The sequence below is a fragment of the Myotis daubentonii genome, chromosome 6 (assembly GCF_963259705.1).
Source record: "Myotis daubentonii chromosome 6, mMyoDau2.1, whole genome shotgun sequence".
Lineage (NCBI taxonomy): Eukaryota > Metazoa > Chordata > Mammalia > Chiroptera > Vespertilionidae > Myotis > Myotis daubentonii.
Window position 1 is genome coordinate 42,109,991 of NC_081845.1, and position 9,863 is coordinate 42,119,853.

At 39.7% G+C, this 9,863-nt stretch overlaps 1 pseudogene; it reads left to right on the forward strand.

Moving 5' to 3' along the window:
- The first annotated feature begins 365 nt into the window (after positions 1-365).
- On the forward strand, positions 366-502 carry LOC132237838 (small nucleolar RNA SNORA17; annotated as a pseudogene).
- Positions 503-9,863: the final 9,361 nt, after the last annotated feature.

Consider the following 9,863-nt stretch of genomic DNA (forward strand, 5'->3'; position numbering starts at 1 on the left):
TTATAAGTAGTTTCAGAGATGATTGCTGCCAATTGTTTATAAGTAGAAAGACTGTATAGGCCTGCATTTTGTTGTGATGAGATCATGAAATTATTTTAAAGAAGACATTAGCCTTCAGACTTTGGAAACTACTATTGGACATTCAGTGGTTTTGGTTTATTCATTTTTGTATGTCGCCTGACTTTCATTAGTTTGAATAATTAAACATGAACCTAACAAAACTTTCAAACAAGGAAATTCTTTTATCTTGGGACACTTCTTGTTTCAGTCCTTTTTTTATTTTACAGTCCTTGTGTAGAGGGTTACTTTTTTTCTGTCCCACCTCTGACTTTCCAAATTCAGTTTTTAATTCTTATGTTGAAAAAGCTGCCCCTAGAGGCGTTGCAGGTGTGGCTGCCCTGCCGCGCCTGTGTCATGAGGCGGCAGAGAGCAGAGAGGCTCGCCTAAGCCCAGCGTCCTGGCCCCTGGTCGTGGGCGCCTGGATGGTTGACGGCCTGACACGAAAAAAAAAAAAAGAAAAAGGATATTTCTAGGTAGGACTTATGATATGTGTGTTTGAATATTTTCATGCTTTATTAAAGTAAGAGGCGACAGTAGCAAAGAATAACTACATAGAGTAGAATCCCAAAGCTTCTTTAAAGCATTGTCTTAGATGTATCCAGAAAGGTATGAGGATGGAGGGGAGAGGCTTGACATGAGAAAACAGGTGTTATTGTAATACTCAGGAAGACAGTTTTAAAATAGAAAAGAAAGAAAAAAACAAACAAAACCTTTTTTATTTATGGAGAAACACAGGGAAATTTTCAAAGTTTCGGTTGTTAAAAGCAGTTGTTAAAAGTTGTTTTAGAGTCCCCCTCCCCCCCCCCCCCATTGGCTTTATCACTGGATTTCATCAGCTCAATAACTGATTTCAAACTAAGGTGATTTCCTTTGAATGCTGGGCTCCTTTTATGAGAGTACCAACAACAGATGAGCAAGTATAAAGGGAAAATTCTCCTTTATTTCCTGGAAAATATGACTGCACCTTTGATAATATAGATTCATACTGATAGCATCATTAAAGATCATTCCAGGAGAGGGATAACAATAAATTATAGAATAATTTGAGAGTGGCAAAGAGCTAGTAACCTAGAAGAAAATGATTGTATACATATGTCTTTACATAAATATATACATTGCTACCCTGTATGTTACTATATAGAATTTTGAAATGAATGTTAAAAAATCATTCAAAAGTGGTATGGACATTTCTTAACATGCACCTCCTATTAATAAAAATGTGAGGGAGAAATGTGTCAAGGACATGGCCATTCATTCAGCCGAGGAGTGGTCACTGCTATCTGTTTTACAAATGATGGGGGATCTGGAGAGAGTCTTTGCACAGGAAACTCTAAGACACTATGCCATCTAATTGCAAAGATTGGTGACCTATGGGCTGCAGACAAATCAAGACTGCTACCTGTTTAGATATGGCTTATAAGCTGAGGATGGTTTTTACCTTTTCAAATGATTCGGGAGGTGGGAGAGGGAGGAACTCACTGTTATGCCCAGATTTCAAAATCCCCCAAGACAGACCACTAGGGAGCCGAGTCCAATGCAAAAGCATAGAGTCTTTTATTCAAGCCCAGGCTTGGTCCCCCTCTGCCTCCATTACTGGATGCAAGAGAGCCCCGAGTCCCAAGAGAACAAAGGTTATATAGGGCTAGTCATTTGGGTGGGCTTAGGTAAGTGACGTGAGTTACAGAGATTGGTCACTCTGGTCAGGGTTTTTCAGCAGGGTTTTACAGCACAAAGGTCAGGGAGTGACCAACACATTCTGAGGTTTGAGCCGTCCCCCACTATAGCCTTATTAGGACCTTAGCTGCGTTCCTGGAGCTTCATTGGTCCACTCTTGTGGTGGCTGGGGGAGTTAGGATATTGCTGGCATTCCTGTGGTCACTCTCAGAAAGGGAAGGGGGTTTTAGCCTGAGGGCCCAGCCCTATAAGATAAAGTGGAGGAGAGTTCGTTTCTGCTTTGTCTTTTCACTCACAAAAAGAATAATATTGTATGGCATGAAAATTATGTAAATTTCAACATCCATATGTAAGTCTTATTATGGGGCTGCTCAATTTTTGATGTATTATCTATGGCTGCTTTCACCCTACAATGGCAGTTGAGTAGTTGCCACAGGAATGCACTGAATGGCCCCCAAACCCAAAGGTGTTTATTATTTGGCACTTCATGGGCAAAATTTACTGATGCCTAATTAAAGGAATACACAGTATTTGAAATAGCATCTAGGGCTTTGCTTTGCCTGAATCTTCCCATGTAGAATTAATTCCCCAGGCACTGGGATTGGTTCTGTACTTTGTCAGGAATGATTTGCTGTTGATGTTATAGCTTTTCTACCATGATTATTATACAAGGGGCCCTACCTGTCTTGGTTTTTGTGACCAAGTCTTCACCTATTTTACTGCGGTTTACATACCTGGGATTCTGGTTTATTGCTGTGGACTTCAGACGTTCTCATGGGACCCTGCCATTATCCTCATACTCCCCTGAGCCTGTGGTTGTGTCTCACTCTTATTAGTCCTTCTTAAGACATTCCCTGTATATCATTTTGGTGATTGTTTCCATGCCATCTGTTATCGACTGCTCTAATGCAAACTGCTTGCTGTCTTGCATTTTAGACAATGAGGCCGGTTTCATTTGTCATTAACTTCTGACTTTCCTCTATCCCCATTATAAGTAGTTTCTTAAATGACTATTCCTAGTTCTGTGGGTGTAGTTCTTTAACATAGATATCCAAGACTTGTTTCTGATAGTTGGCTATCAGAACTGAACTTGATGTGAGCCTTTTAGAAAAGATGGCCCTGTTGACACTCTCATCAAGGCCGTGTAGGCTGTGAGTTCAATTCCCTGTGCCAGCCCTCAGAGCAGCAGATGCAGAGGGGAAGACTTGAGATCTGCACTCAGTGGAAGGACGGAGAGTTTGAGGCCCTTGCAGTCTTGGCTGTGGGCCAGTCAAAATCTTTCTGAGACTAGAAGTTTGAGTAGTTTTAACAAGCCTTCATTGCCACTATCCACACAAGAATTAATCATTGGAAAGGAATCAGGGCAGGTTGTACCTTAGGACTTCTCAACCAAGTCAGTTTGTACTTTTGATTAACTAAATTAACTTTCATTACTTTATAAGAAGAAACATATGCTCTATAAGTCTGACCTTTTGACTATTTCTAGGACTTCACATGTGTGGCCTCACCCTACACTGATAGAGGAGGAAGAGTTACATGTACTTGTTTTCTGGCTCTGCCATTGTGACTTTGAGAGATTTACTTTTGTTTTCCAATTCTTCATGTTCTCATCTGTAAAATAGGGTAGTACCTGCTTCACTATGAACATTACTGGAATATCATGTGTGCAATGAATAATACATAAGACACTAAATGAAAGTTAATTCTAATTGGTAAAATTGTAACTTTGTCTCCTCCATGGAACCAAGAGAAAAATGGATTTTCTCTATCTTGGTCAGAGTAATAAAGCAGCAAGCAACCTTCCCTTAGTGGCTTTGTATAGTTAATAGTCTTGAGAAATTAGCACCGTAGCTCTGAGAAGAGCTGGGAAAGTTGGGATGAGTGTTGAAGGTAAAAGAAAAGAGAATCAGGGCTGCTAATTCAGCTGCAGTTTTAATTACTTAAACTGATCTATGAACATCTCAAATTAGGGTCCCTCAGTTACGTAAAATAAAATGAAAAATGAAAAAAGGAGTGGTATCAGAGAAGGAGATGCCTAAAAGGAAAATGAGTTCTGACTTTAAAATGACCTTAAAGATCTGACTAATGGTCCTGTTTGATTGGTTAACAGATGGGCTGAATACACTCAGGTTGTGAAGAAATCAAGAGGTCACAAAAGTACAACTATCAAAAATCAGGCAATGAGCCAAAAAAGGCTATTATTCTTTAGGGTTTAAATTGAACTAGAGGATTTAATATGGCAATATCAACCCTATCTAAATGTCATAATCTTTGAACTGCTGTTCTCATAAGACACTAAAGAGCTAGGTTTATTTTAAATGGAAGACAGTTGAACTGGACAGTGCAGCCTCAAAGTGCACCTTCCTGGTCATAAATGTCTGGCCAATAGCACTGTGCATTGTGCTCACAAAGTTTCCATCCAGTATCCTCAAATGGTTTGAGCAGGTAACCTCAGTTCACCTGGAATAACTGATTTCCTTAATATGATTCTTTCAGACCTAGAGGTTTGAAACTAAGGAAAGGTTGGCCTTTTGCCTTCAAAGCACTTAGGTCTGCCTTCAAAGGCAAAAGGCCTCTAAGGGAAGATTGCTTACTGCCTTGTTACTCTGACCAAGATAGAGAAAATCCATTTTTCTCTTGGTTCCATGGAGGAGACAAAGTTACAAAACCTTTCAATAAGTTTTTTTTTTTTAAGTAAATAACTTTGTGTTAGTATTTATACTTTTATGTTAAGTTTAGGAGTGAATTTTACTCTCAATTGGGACAATCTGTTGGTGCAAACCCTTAATAATTCAATTTAAGACTTGAAATTTCTTTTAAATAACTGATTTGGAAGTTTTAAAAGATCTTTAAAAGAACTCAGCTATTTGTATGTGTATAATATTCGTTACAAAATATTTTTGAGGTGTTTAAAAATAAAACAGCAAAAAATAAAAGTGCACATTACATTAATAAATATTTAAATATCTAAGTACATTTATTTAAATAAATTTTGAATGGCATTCATTGTTAAAATGTAATTTAAACTGTTGATTCATCCTCTCAGCAAATTATTTAATGAATATTTACTATGTATCCTGCAACTTCCAAGATTTGGACATGCAGAAGGGAATAAAACAAGCCATTGTTTTAAAAGAGATTAACTTCTAGCATGTGGCGATAGAATGAGAAACAGACAATGAATATTTATGAATAGATATAATAGGTCAGGCAGACCTAAGTGCTTTGAAGGCAAAAGTCCAAGTAAGAATGAAGCACAGAAGAGAATGGTGGAAGGGGAAGTGTGTGGGCTATTTTATACAGGAAAGGCTTCATTGGTGACATGATGTTTGATTAGAGATCTAACCTGAAAAAATAAGCAGTGGTCATTTCTGGAGGAGTGAGTTCCAGAAAAGGGATAGCAACAAGGAGGCCAGTGCTCTGGCGAAGAGTGATTGAAGATGCAGAATATTAGGATATCAAGGGGGTTATAGAGCCTTGGTTCACTGAAACCTTTGTAGCTGATTTAAAGGAATTTGGATTTTCCCTCTGAGTGAGATGAGGAGCCCTTAGAGGATTTTGAATAATGGAGTGACATGATTTGATTTATGTTTTAGAAAAATTGCCCTGGTTGCAGTGTCTCCACATGGTAGGGGATCAAAACTAGGAGGACCAGTTAGACTATGGCAGGAATCCAGGTGAGAGAGGTTGGTGACTTGAAACAGTGTAATAGTCATGGAGGTGTTCAGATGATGAATATATTTTTAAAATGCAATCAGCAAGGTTTGTGGAAGGATTAAATGTGGAATTTGAGGGAAAGAGGGGAGTTATAAATGATCCAAGTTCTTCTGCTTCCACGTGTAGCAGGATAAGACCTCACCAGATTTTCTGCTTGCAAATACACAAACAACTATAAAAGCTGGGACTCCTGCAAAAAGGAATTCTCTGAAGCTACTGGAGAGTGAAGAGAAGTAGATAGATTTTAGTGAGGAGTTCATCGTTTGTTTGTGTGTGTTTTTTATTGTTGTTTTTTTGAGGAGGGGAGATTATCAACTACAATGCTGTGTTCCCTCTGTGAGGCTTATAGTCTAGGGCTAAGTGCCCTCTGAGTGATACAGTAAATACTTATAGTGACATAATCTACCTCATATAGTGGCAGTAGGGGCTCAGACAGAAAAAAATCACCTGTCTTTCTAGCCTGGGAACCACAAAAGTGAAGCTGGAAAACCATGAATGTTGAAGAGTATAGAAAATCCCAAAAGGTAGAGCTAAGGAGAGTATCTCCAAACTCAGTTTACCTACATCAATGACTTCCCCCTGACAGATGTGTGTGCAGAACAGACTTGGAGCAGCTCAGATTAAAAACACACATAACATCAACAAACAACAAAATTAAAAACAACAACAAAATAAACTAAAGATCAAAGTGAGACTGGAGCTGTTGCTCAAGAAGCAAGGTTGGAAATTCAAGTCCAGGTAGGAAAATACCTGCTAAAACATCATTCACCAGAGAAAAACAGAAGAATTCAGATTCTTTAAAAATTAACATTCATAATTTTGAAGATAAACTCCAAAAGTACTCAATAACAAAGCACCAAGAAAATGGAACACACTCTCAAAACAAAATAAAATCTACTGAATTGACTCCAAAATCTACCCCCTGTTGGAACTTACATAGATTTTAGAGGGCCTAACATTCCTACTCCCTATGAACTAAAATGAAACATGTTTTTAGTGAATAAAATTATAGCAGAGAAATAGACACAATAAGGAAGTAATACATAGAAATTCTAGAACTTAATAAAATTCTATATAATAAAAGCCTAATATGCTAAGTGTCCAGTCAATCAACGAATAATATGCAATAATATGCTAAGACCACTCAACCACTTGCTATGACGTGCACTGACCACCAGGGGGCAGACAGTTGATCGGTTGACCAGTCGCTGTGATGTGCGCTGACCACCAGGGGGCAGTCAGTCAATGGGTTGACCAGTTGCAATCACGTGCACTGACCACCAGGGGGCAGACACTCCGACTGGTAGGTTAGCGTGCTGCCGGGGTCAGGCCAATTGGAACTGAGCAAGACAGGCCAGACATGCCCTGGAGCCCTCCTGGGGTCCCTCCCTGGCTGGCCAACCTCCCATGTCCCTCCTTGATTCCTATTGTGCGCTGGTGGGGTCCTTTGGCCTGGCCTGTGCCCTCTTGCAATCTGGGACTTCTCAGGGGATGTTGGAGAGCCAGTTTCGGCCTGATCCTGCAGGCCAGGCTGAGGGACCCTACTGGTGCACAAATTCATGCACTGGGCCTTAGTCTAAAATAAAAATATAAATTGGATGGACTTATGGCTGAATGAAGTAAGTGAACTCGAAGACAGAGCAATCGAAATTATCCAAGGTGAATAACATCTGCATGTGCTGCGACTGTCACAAACTGGGTCCATGTCTATGTGAGCCTGGGTATGTGCAGTGAGTGTACAGCTGTCATGTTCATTCATTTCAGTTTGTGGGATGCTGCTAGTGGTGCAGGTGATCATATAGGTCCCCAGGATTATTGAATAACTAGAGACCTGGTGCACGAAATTTGTGCACTGGAGGTGGGGGCGGGGGGCGTCCCTCAGCCCAGCCTGTGCCCTCTTAAAGTCTGTGAGCCCTCGGGGGATGTCCAAATGATGGCCTAGGCCCGCTAACTGTGGGGAGCGGACCTAAGCTAGCAGTCAGACATCCTTAGCGCTGCCACAGAGGTAGGAAAGGCTCCTGCCACTGCCGCTGCATTCACCAGCCATAAGCCCAGCTTCTGGCTGAGTGGCGCTTCCCCTGTGGGTGCACTCTGACCACCAGGGGGCAGCTCCTGCATTGAGTGTCTGCGTCTGCACCCTGGTGGTAAGTGCATGTCTAGCAACCTGTCATTCCTCAGTTCAGCCGATTTGCATATTAGCTTTTTATTATATAGGATAGATTATTCACAAATGAGGTGGGGGGAGGAGTTTCACTCTCATGGAGAGCTCATTTTTAGATTTCCTTCTACTATACACCTTGGTCCTCTCCACAAAAGATTTTCCTTTTGCCTTACATTTTGAATTCCGAGTTACCATTCTGCCTTTTTTCTTATCTCAGTCCATATTAATTCTCATGGGGGAAACACTAGTCTGGTAAGTAGGCCTCAGAGAAGGGAATTAATGCTTTGCAATTAGGTCAGCAATTCCTTTGGATCTTTCTTTGAATTTTTGTGGAGGCTAGGGAGGGAAAATGGTCCTGGAGGTAAAAGAAGGAGAGAAGCAATGGGGCACGAAATTAATGGAGCCAGGTCTTGAAGAGGTGTAGATGAGCATAAGAACACAATCGAAAGGATTCACCATTTAAATGGGAAGGAAGGATAGAAACTTAGGTTCATCATTCCCTTCAAGGTATAAGGAAGATGAGAGAAATCTTCATTTCAGTAGGATATCTCAAAGGATTCTGTCTGGTCCTCTCTCTGGCATGCATAAGGGCTGTGCTTTCAGTTTACCATCATTGCTCTAGGGGCCCAAGTTCCAATTATTTCAAAGCTTTCTGTGAGTTCTAGCCAACTGAATTGAGGTTGTCTACACTGTGTGCTTCAGATGGCTATTGGTGGTGGTAATGTTGGGGGGATGTTGAGTGAAGTCTAGTAGCACAGATGTGTAGCAAGTGTATGACTTGCTAGTTTGGTTGTTTAACACGTTAAGCACCAAGCCTGGTTTGTCTTCTTTTCCGTTTAGCCCGCGATATCTGATTTCACTGATATGCTGGCAGCACCAGTGACTGATGAAGTCCAGACGGAAAGTATAGTGTTAGTCACTGGTGACTGACATGGCGCTTAAGACCTTTACTGAGTGGCTGAGGCGGGAAGAGGCTGGGCTTGTTTCTGTGCTACTCACAACCTTCTGTCTAACTTGTTCCTGTTTCTGCTGTCTCTTGGATCCTCTTTTTTTTTTAATTTTTTATTGATTAAGGTATTACAAATGTGTCTTTATCCCCCCTCCCTCCACCATTGTCCCCTCATCTTGGATCCTCTTATCCTCAATCTTCTATCTTCATTTGGAACTGAATAAGAATGCACTTGATTCTAATTCTTATATTACATTGAGTGTGCTTCTACTTTTATTGTGTTCCAGCCTTGAAAGCCGTGGGAAAGTAAATCATTTCTAACTGAAAGTATTTGAACTTTAATCTTGTACAAGTAAAGAGGTTGAGCATAATAGGGGATGGGAAAGCACATCACCTAATACTTCAAAATATCATCCAGACAGAAGAACAAAGTCTGAATAAAAACACAGACAAATTGACACAAAGAGAAAGGAAGTTGTGGGTATTTAAATGAGGTGATTGTTTTCAAAGATAAACTAGTAAAGGTTATAGGTTGAGAATAGAGAAAGTAAAGGAGTTAAAATATTTCTCCTTTTGCAATGTTATGTATATAGAATCTCAAAATATTCCATTATGTGTAAGGATATCTAGTGAAAGAAAAAATACACACCTTCTTTCCAATAGATAATAACCCCATTATCTAGATTAACATCTTCAAAATAAAGAACATTTTCAGAGAATTACAATTCAAAAATGAGAAGGATGAGCTTACCTTCAGAGTTCAGTACTATTCTGAGTTGTAAAAGTGCTTTTTTAAATCTCAAATGGAAAAAAAAAGAGGTCTTGAAGTCATGCAATTTAATTTGGATTCAGATTATAAATATATGTATGGTGTCTGGCCATCAGACTCAGTTAAAGAAACTCTGATTTGAAGTTGTTTTTCATGCTGTGACCAATAATATCTCCTTCTTCCCTTTCTCAATTATGCCACACTGCTCCTTTGTACTGTTAGGATACCAGGATTCCACAGCAAGGTATTATTTAACATTAGAAGAAAAATTATTTGGCTTTATAGCTTTAAAAGGACCATGTGTCAGGATGTTATTCATGAAAAGAATTTTCCCAGAGCGGGGAAAATAAGCAAAGTTTTATAAGCAAAGAATGACCACAGGGAATAAATAGTCATGATATACACCATTTGAAGAACTTTAACAAAGTAATATTTTATACTGTAGGATATATCTCTTCCTAAAACCTGCTAAGAATGTCACAACCACTGATTTCTATGGACATGAAGGTTATAGAGTGTCATTGGCAACAACC